The sequence below is a fragment of the Sorex fumeus genome, unplaced genomic scaffold (genome assembly GCF_029834395.1).
Source record: "Sorex fumeus unplaced genomic scaffold, SorFum_2.1 ptg000070l, whole genome shotgun sequence".
NCBI classification, from domain to species: domain Eukaryota; kingdom Metazoa; phylum Chordata; class Mammalia; order Eulipotyphla; family Soricidae; genus Sorex; species Sorex fumeus.
Genome location: NW_026606127.1, coordinates 6,237,873 through 6,245,580, shown reverse-complemented (window position 1 = coordinate 6,245,580; position 7,708 = coordinate 6,237,873). Strand labels below are relative to the sequence as shown.

The 7,708-nt window shown below is 35.8% G+C and overlaps 1 pseudogene; it reads right to left on the bottom strand.

Annotated features, from left to right (window-relative positions):
- Positions 1 to 6,764: 6,764 nt before the first annotated feature.
- Positions 6,765 to 6,861, bottom strand: LOC130037170 (uncharacterized; annotated as a pseudogene).
- Positions 6,862 to 7,708: the final 847 nt, after the last annotated feature.

Below are 7,708 nucleotides of genomic sequence, written 5' to 3'. Positions count from 1 at the left end.
ATGTGGAAAAATGAAAAGACTTTGCAGGCTGACAAGAGGTTGTCTCCTCCAGTTCTCACTATTTTCTTTTCGATTAGAATTGTTTAAAGATTATTTGAAAAATGTGGAGCTTAATGATTTGTTCTCATATATTTCCCCTACATGGTGTCAGTGGGCATTGATCCAGGAAGGCCAGCATGAAAAAGTTGATTTGTATGTCTTAACTACCAATGCCAACACTACTGTAAGTATGGAACCCAAAGTACAATAGTAAAACTTCAAAATGTGTTTGTCAAGGAAATCGGTGGGAATGCAGGGAGAAATGGGTAATCTGTTGGTGGAAGGATGCAGACACTGGTGGTGTAATTAGAATTGAAATATTGTATGACAAATCTTCATTATAAATGATTTTGAAAATCAAAATTGCCTAAATTTTTAAAAAAAGAGAAGTCAACTTACGTCTATATTTCAAGAAAGCTTGTCTTAGCAAATTTTGGCAGGGAGACCATAGTTGGTAGAGAGAGGGAGAAAGAAAGGGAGAATTGACAGTTGGGAAGAGAAGCCTGGATATCATGGAAGAGATGAAAGCTGATCTAAGAAGATTTGGAGCCATCAGAGTTTAGTGAGTTAAATGGTGAGAACATTGCAGTTTAGATACTTAAATAGTGAGATTGGTTTCAGTCATCAGCACTGTATATATAGAAAGTGTTCAAAGACCTCACAGATATTCAGGCTATAATAACTAACAAGGGAAGCGTTTTTTTCCTGAAGCACTATGTAAGGATAATATATTGCCAGGAAAATGATAAAAAGTTGGTTCTCTTATTCACAGATTAATACATTAGAGATGAAAACTTTTATACAAAGGAATCCATCATCTTGTCCTGTTTCTCTGTTTTCTTGTCATCATTCCATTCTCCCCCATGACCCTACCTAATCATGGCTCTCCACATTACTCAGCAGTGTTACCACATAGCCTCAGAGCATTTGTTAACTGCCGGTAGCTCACAGCTCTCATGCCCCCTATCCAAGCCCGAGCCATCCTTCTGAAACCATGGATATTTGCTGAAGACCCGTTCTTCCTTGAAGTGGCAGTCATGGTTTACCTCTTCTTAATCATTTTGTTTACAAATTTAGATGAATGTCACTATACTAGTGACAGGGATTTTCCAAACTATGGTAAGCATAAACATTTCCCTTTCCCCCACGAATTTTGGGCTACTTTTTTTCTATCCACTGCTAATAATTTGTGATAATTAGGAAAGAGTACTGAAGTAAAAACAGGGACATTTGTCAATTTGGTGCCATGACTAATCAGTCTTAGTATAAATATATATTTTCTAGAAATATATATTTTCTAGAAAATATAAATATATATTTTCTAGAAAAAAAATATAAATATATATTTTCTAGAAAAAAAAAGCAGAAGAAAAGAAGTTGGTTTCTAGCAAAGAATGCCAATCCTCCACCAAGAAATCCTTTGAAAATAAAAATTCTGACTATGTACTGAACATGAATGACACTCAATGCCTCTTTTGCAGACCACAACACCCGAAAGGAGAGAGAGAACAAAAGGGAATGCCCTGCCACAGAGGCAGGGTAGCATGGGGGGGATTGGTGTGGGAGGGATACTGGAATCCATGGTGGTGAAAAATGGGTACTGGCGGAGGAATGGGCATTTGATCTTTGTATAATCAAAACCCAAGCACAAAAATTTGTAAATGTACAACTGTACATCATGGTGTTTCACTAATAAAAATTTTTAAAAAAATAAATTAAATATTTTTTTTGTCTGCGAGAGATCAGCAGATGGGAACCTGAGTGAAGGCAAAAGATTAAATTGGTTGACTTTTATTTTTCCTTGAGTATATTAATTTGATTTTGGAGTCAGTTTATATGAGAGTTCATCAAGACACAGAAATTTTTAGCGCTTCTCTTGTTTAAAAGTATAGTGATACACCATATCTCTATCTCACATTCTTTTTATTTCTGATAGTTTGACACAAAAGATACGTCAAAATCATAGATAAATGTAAATTATTTAAATACTTTCTTGATTATGTAAAATTACCATAGAGAATTACATTATAGAATTTCATAAATTTTAGGATTATGCAGAATCAACGTGCATGTATCATATTACACTCACTACTGAAAGGCCTACTCTGTCATTCACCATAGTTCAGTTTTTCCACTTTGATTATACTTTTCGATCTGGTAACTAAATAGTCTCATAGTTCTAAAGTTTGTTTTTATTGCTTTGAAAATATCAAAATTATGCAATTTTCAACATTGGATGAAACTAGAGGATATCATGCATGTAAAGTTAGCCTTAAGGAAATGAACAGATACAGAGAGATTTTTCTCATATGTGGGATGTAAAGACACACAGCAAGGTAGAAACAAAGGTTCAAGAGCAATGTAAGGGGAGAACTGATCCACACAAATGAGTCAGGGGATTGAGAGTGAGGGATTATGGGGGATTGGGGGAGAGGGAGGGATTATTCTTTGAGAGAATGAGGAGTGAGTGTCATGTTGGAATTATGTGTATGAGAAACCATTGTTAGTTGAATTATAAATCATAGAATATAAATAATGTTTTAGACGTTTGTCTGTCTCATTTTATTCTTTTAATTTGTTTTCTCCATATGCCACATATGCATGAACTTGTATGATGCCTATCTTTCTCTGCCTGGTTTATGTCACTAAACATAATTTCCTCATGTAATCCATTTTATAAACAAATAATAAGAAGATTTCACTTCATACAACTGATTAGTATTCCATTGCTTTACCACCTTTCATTTTCAAAATTTGTGGTTTAAAAGATACAAATATTGGTTTTAACAATGCTCTGGTGTTTTAAAATTTTTAGTTTAGTGAAGCTAAATAGATTTTACTGAAAAACACTCAGAAACTTGTGAAACAGGTGTAGGGTGGAATGGAATATTTGTTCAAGCGAGAACAGTCATTTAACAAAGCAAGCAAAGAGAGACATAGAGAAAGGAAGCACGGTATTTCTTCTTATGAGAACAAAAGCTTGAGGACCAAGCCCACTCTGGTAGTTTAGGAATAAGTACATGGAGTGGTATGAACTTTACTTGTGCACTTTAGGGGAGAACCTGAGTGAAACTATTAGAAGTACTTTCAGGAGCATGATAAACTGGAGTCTGCAGTTGGAATGAGGTGGGTAGAGAGTTCTTTGGGGAGATCCGAACTATGGAGAACAGTAATATTATAACATTAATGATAGTATCTTACCGTGGGATTCCAAAAAATCTGTAACAGTGGCGTCAGAAATGATAACATTCTTAGGTATTTGGATTTCCTGTGGAAACAACGGGAAAGCTGAGTTTATGCTCTGGATGCCTCCACCTGAAAAAAGGTCAACAAATCATGAATGAAAAATTACAAGTTACATGGATCAAGGATTCTGATCCCAGTGGAAGGCTAGCTTTCGGGTGGACAATTTCTACTGATGGCCTGATGTAGATTCTGATCCTGGGATACGTAACAGAAAGGAGGTAGTGACAGGTATCCTCAGAAGTGAAGCCTCTGAGACAGAATTCATTCATGACAACTTATGGGTTATCAAAGTTTGCTCATGGCTGCTACCATTATAACATGCCATTCAATGGTTCTGTGGTTTCGATTTACTGTGTCAATTAAAGATGAAGTTTCTAAATCGAAGATAAAAATCTGAGGCCCTCAAGATGATGAATGATGGGGAGGGGGGGATCTGGAGCGATAGTTCAGCAGGTAGGGCATTTGCCTTGCACACGGCATACCCAGGTTAGATTCCCAGCATCCTGTATGTTACCCCCAAGCACCATGAGGAGTAATTCCTGAGTGCAGAGCCAGGAGTAACCACTGTGCATCGCCACGTGTGACCCAAAAACGCAAGAAAATGATGATCTGGGATTGATCCTTAGCATTGCAAACAGCATTATTTTCCAATTTTTAACTTTTTTCTTTCTTTCTTTCTTGCTTGCTTGCTTTTTTGTTTCCCTTAGCTTTAATGTCATGAAGGGATCTTCCCACATTTTTCTCCATATATCTTAAGAATTCAGGTATGATAGTGAGGTCTTTAAGACATTTGATCTGACTTTGTGCCTGGCACTATAAAGAGGTCTGAGTTCATTTTTTTTGCATGTTGCTGTCCAGTTTTCCCAGCACCAGTTGCTGAAGAGACTTCCTAACTCAACTTCATATTTCTTGAGCATTTATGAAAGATTAGGTAATAATAATCTGAGGGCCAGCGTCAAGATATTTGACTATATTCCATTGATCTGAGGCCTGTCTTTATCTGAATATCATGGTATTTGGATGACTACAACTTTGTAGTAGGAATTGAATTTGGGGAAGGTGTTCCCTTCTTCTTTTTACCAAAGATTGCTTTAGCTCTTCATGGGAGTTTATGGTTGTGTATGAGTTTCAAGAGTGTTTAATCTATTTATTTGAAAAATGTTATGGGTATCCTTTTAGAAAGTGCATTAAATCTTTATATAGCTTTGGGGTGTATTGCCATTTTGACAGTGTTAAACCTCTCAATCCATGAGCATGGGATGTGATTCCATTTCCTCATATACTCTATTATTTCGGGAAGTAGTGTTTTGTAGGGTTTTTTTTTGGTATAGTTCCTTAACCTTTTTAGTTGATTCCAATATACTCGATTTTCTGAGGTATTATTGTGAATGGGATTGTTTTTCTCTATCTCTTTTTTTCTCTTTCATTATTAATATATGGGAAAGCCATGGCGTACCAGATATTGATTTTGTAATATGCTACTTTACTAAACAAATCTATTGTTCCCAGGAGCTTTTTTGGAGATTCTTTGGGATTTTCTAAGTATAGTATCATGTTATCTCTAAATAGTAAAAGCTTGAGTTCTTCCTTTTTTATATGGATGCCCTTGATATCTTTTTTTTAACGAAATCATATGGCAAGTACTTCAAGTACTATGTTGAATAGGAGTGGTGAGAGTGGGTAACTTGTTTTATGCCTGATTGTATTCTGGAATTCTATTTCATTGATTTCTGCTCCAAGCCTTTGGTTTTTCCCCGTTGAGAATATTACTTGCTGTGGGTTTGTGGTAATTTGCTTTGACTATATTGAGGAAAGTACTTTCAACTCCCATTTTGTTGAGAGTTTTTCATCATGAATGGGTGCTGGATCTCATCAAATGCTTTATCTACATCTATTGATATGATCATATGACTTTTATCTTTATTTTATTGAGATGGTGTATTCTGTTGATTGACTAGAGAATGTTAAGCCATCCTTGCATCCCCAAGCTAAACCTACTTGGTCATAGTGTGTGATCTTTTGTTGAGTTTCTAGATTCTCTTTGCTGGTATTTTCTTGAAAATTTTTGTATCTGTATTCACAAAGGAAAAAGGTCTGCAATTTTCTGTTTTTGTGGTGTCTCTGTCGATTTGAGTATTAGGGTGATCTTTGCCTCATAGAAACTATTTGGGAGTATTTATGTTTCTTCAATTTCCTGGAAAATCTTAAAAATGTTGGAAGCAGTTCCTCTTTAAAGGTTTGAAATAGTTCACTATTGAATCCATCTGGGCCCTGGATTCTGTTTGGGGGTATAATTTTGACCATCATTTCAATTTCCTTGTTAGTGATAGGTTCAAGTATTCCAAATCTTCTTGGTTCAGCCTTGGGAGGTAATTGGAATCCAATAATTTATCAATTTATTCAAGATTCTCTCATTTCCTGCTGCAAAGATTCTCAAAATAATCTCTGATGATCCTATGGATTTCTGTACTTTCTATTAGGATACTCCCCTTTGCATTTCTGATTCGATTTATTAGAATTCTTTCTCTTTGTTTCTTTGAGAGGCTTCTCATGGTTTATTGATCTTATTTATTTTCTCAATGAACCAGTTTTTGTTCTTATTGGTCTTCTGGATTGTATTTTGGGATTCTAGCTCATTGATGTCTGGTACAAGTTTTATTATTTCCTTCCTCCAGCCTAGTTTGGACTACTTTTATTGGTTATTTTCCAAAATCTTGAGCTCTAATTTATTCAGGTAGGCCCTTTCTTTCTTCCTGATGAATTCTGGCAGAGCTATAATCTTTCCTCTTAACACTGCTTTTGCTGTGTCCCACAAGTTCTGGTAGCTCGTGTCCTCATTCTCATTTGTTTATGGAAATTTTTAATTTCTTCTTTGATTTCTTCCCTAAGCCAACGGTTGTTCATTACTTCCCTTAAAGAAAATATTTCCTTGCTGAGCTTCAGTCTGTTTGATCTATCGAGAAGTGACAAAGAAGTGTTGAAATCTCCTACTAGTATTGTGTTACTATCAATGTTTTTCTATAAGTCTATTAGAAGTTGTTTTAAAGTATTTTGCTGGTCTGTCATTAGGATCATATACATTGAGGAGGGTGAGTTTTTTCTGATGTACATATCCCATGATCATTAAGAAATGACATTCACTGTCTCTGATAACCTTTAGCTTGAAGTCCATGTGGTCTGATACTAGTATGGCCACTCCAGCTTTGCGGAGGTGATATTTTCTTGAAAACTTGTTTCCCAGCCTTTTACTTTTAGTCCATGGGTGCTTTGATTGTTCAGACATGTTTCTTGCAGGCAGCAGAATGTTGGGTTCAATTTTCTAATTCATCTTCCTATTCTGTGCCTCTGAATTGGCACATTTCATCCATTGACATTGAAAGAGATTGTTGTTTTGGGGATTTGTGCTCTCTTTATGTATAATTTTTGTACTTGTGGGGATTGTCTTAGCTTAAAGTATACTTGTTAATTCTTCTTGCAACAAAAATATGGAATGCTTTACAAGTTTGCATTTTATCTCTGTGCAAGGACCATGCTCATCATTGTATCATTTCAATTTTCGTATATGTGTTACCAAACCTAGTAGGAGTAAATTTTTCCATATTTTTCGCTTCTTATTACTTTGAGTGTTGTCCTTCCTCACTCCTATGGCAGACAATGATTCCTAATCAAGGAATGTATTTCAAAGCAGCATGAATAATAAATAGATTTAGAATTTTAATGTCCCAGAAATAAAAATATGGTTTTTACTATATTATCGTTTACCATACCCTAGGCATCAGTTTTACAAAATAATTCTTTTGGAAGATGGTATATGAGTTTGTTTAATGTTGTTCCCTGAATCCTTCATTAAGGACATTAAAATAGAGCCTTTTGCTGTTCTCACCTCAGTCCTGTGTACACCTCCAGGAAAAGGTGAATGGTGTTGTCTGCACTTTGACCACCTTGAATGTATGTAGGATTTTTCTCCTGAAGGATGAGGTGAGGATCATATTGATGATTTCATTCCACCTTATTACAAGTTCAACTTGAACGGAAGGTGAGACTCATGAGACTCCTATAAAGGACAGAACAAAGGGTCTCAGTGAAGTTTAATGGCCAACTCATATTAACAACATAGATTACTCAAAGTAACCTGTGTGCATCTTTGTGTGTAGTGAGTTTCATATCTACTGATAGTGATTGTCAGTCATGACACATGGGCCAAACAGACCTGTAATTAAAAATCTAGTTCTCTGAGCAGAGTGGGGTCTCTGAGGTGATTGAACAAGTGTGTAGTAATTTATTGCTAAGCACATAAGTATTTTGAATGATGTGTACTTTTCAATCTAAAATTAATTCCAAATATGTCTAAAACGACAGTGTCCTGACCTCGCACCTGGCTTTCGGCACCGAGGCCCCTTGGAGGTGCCGGGGGTGAGTTTCC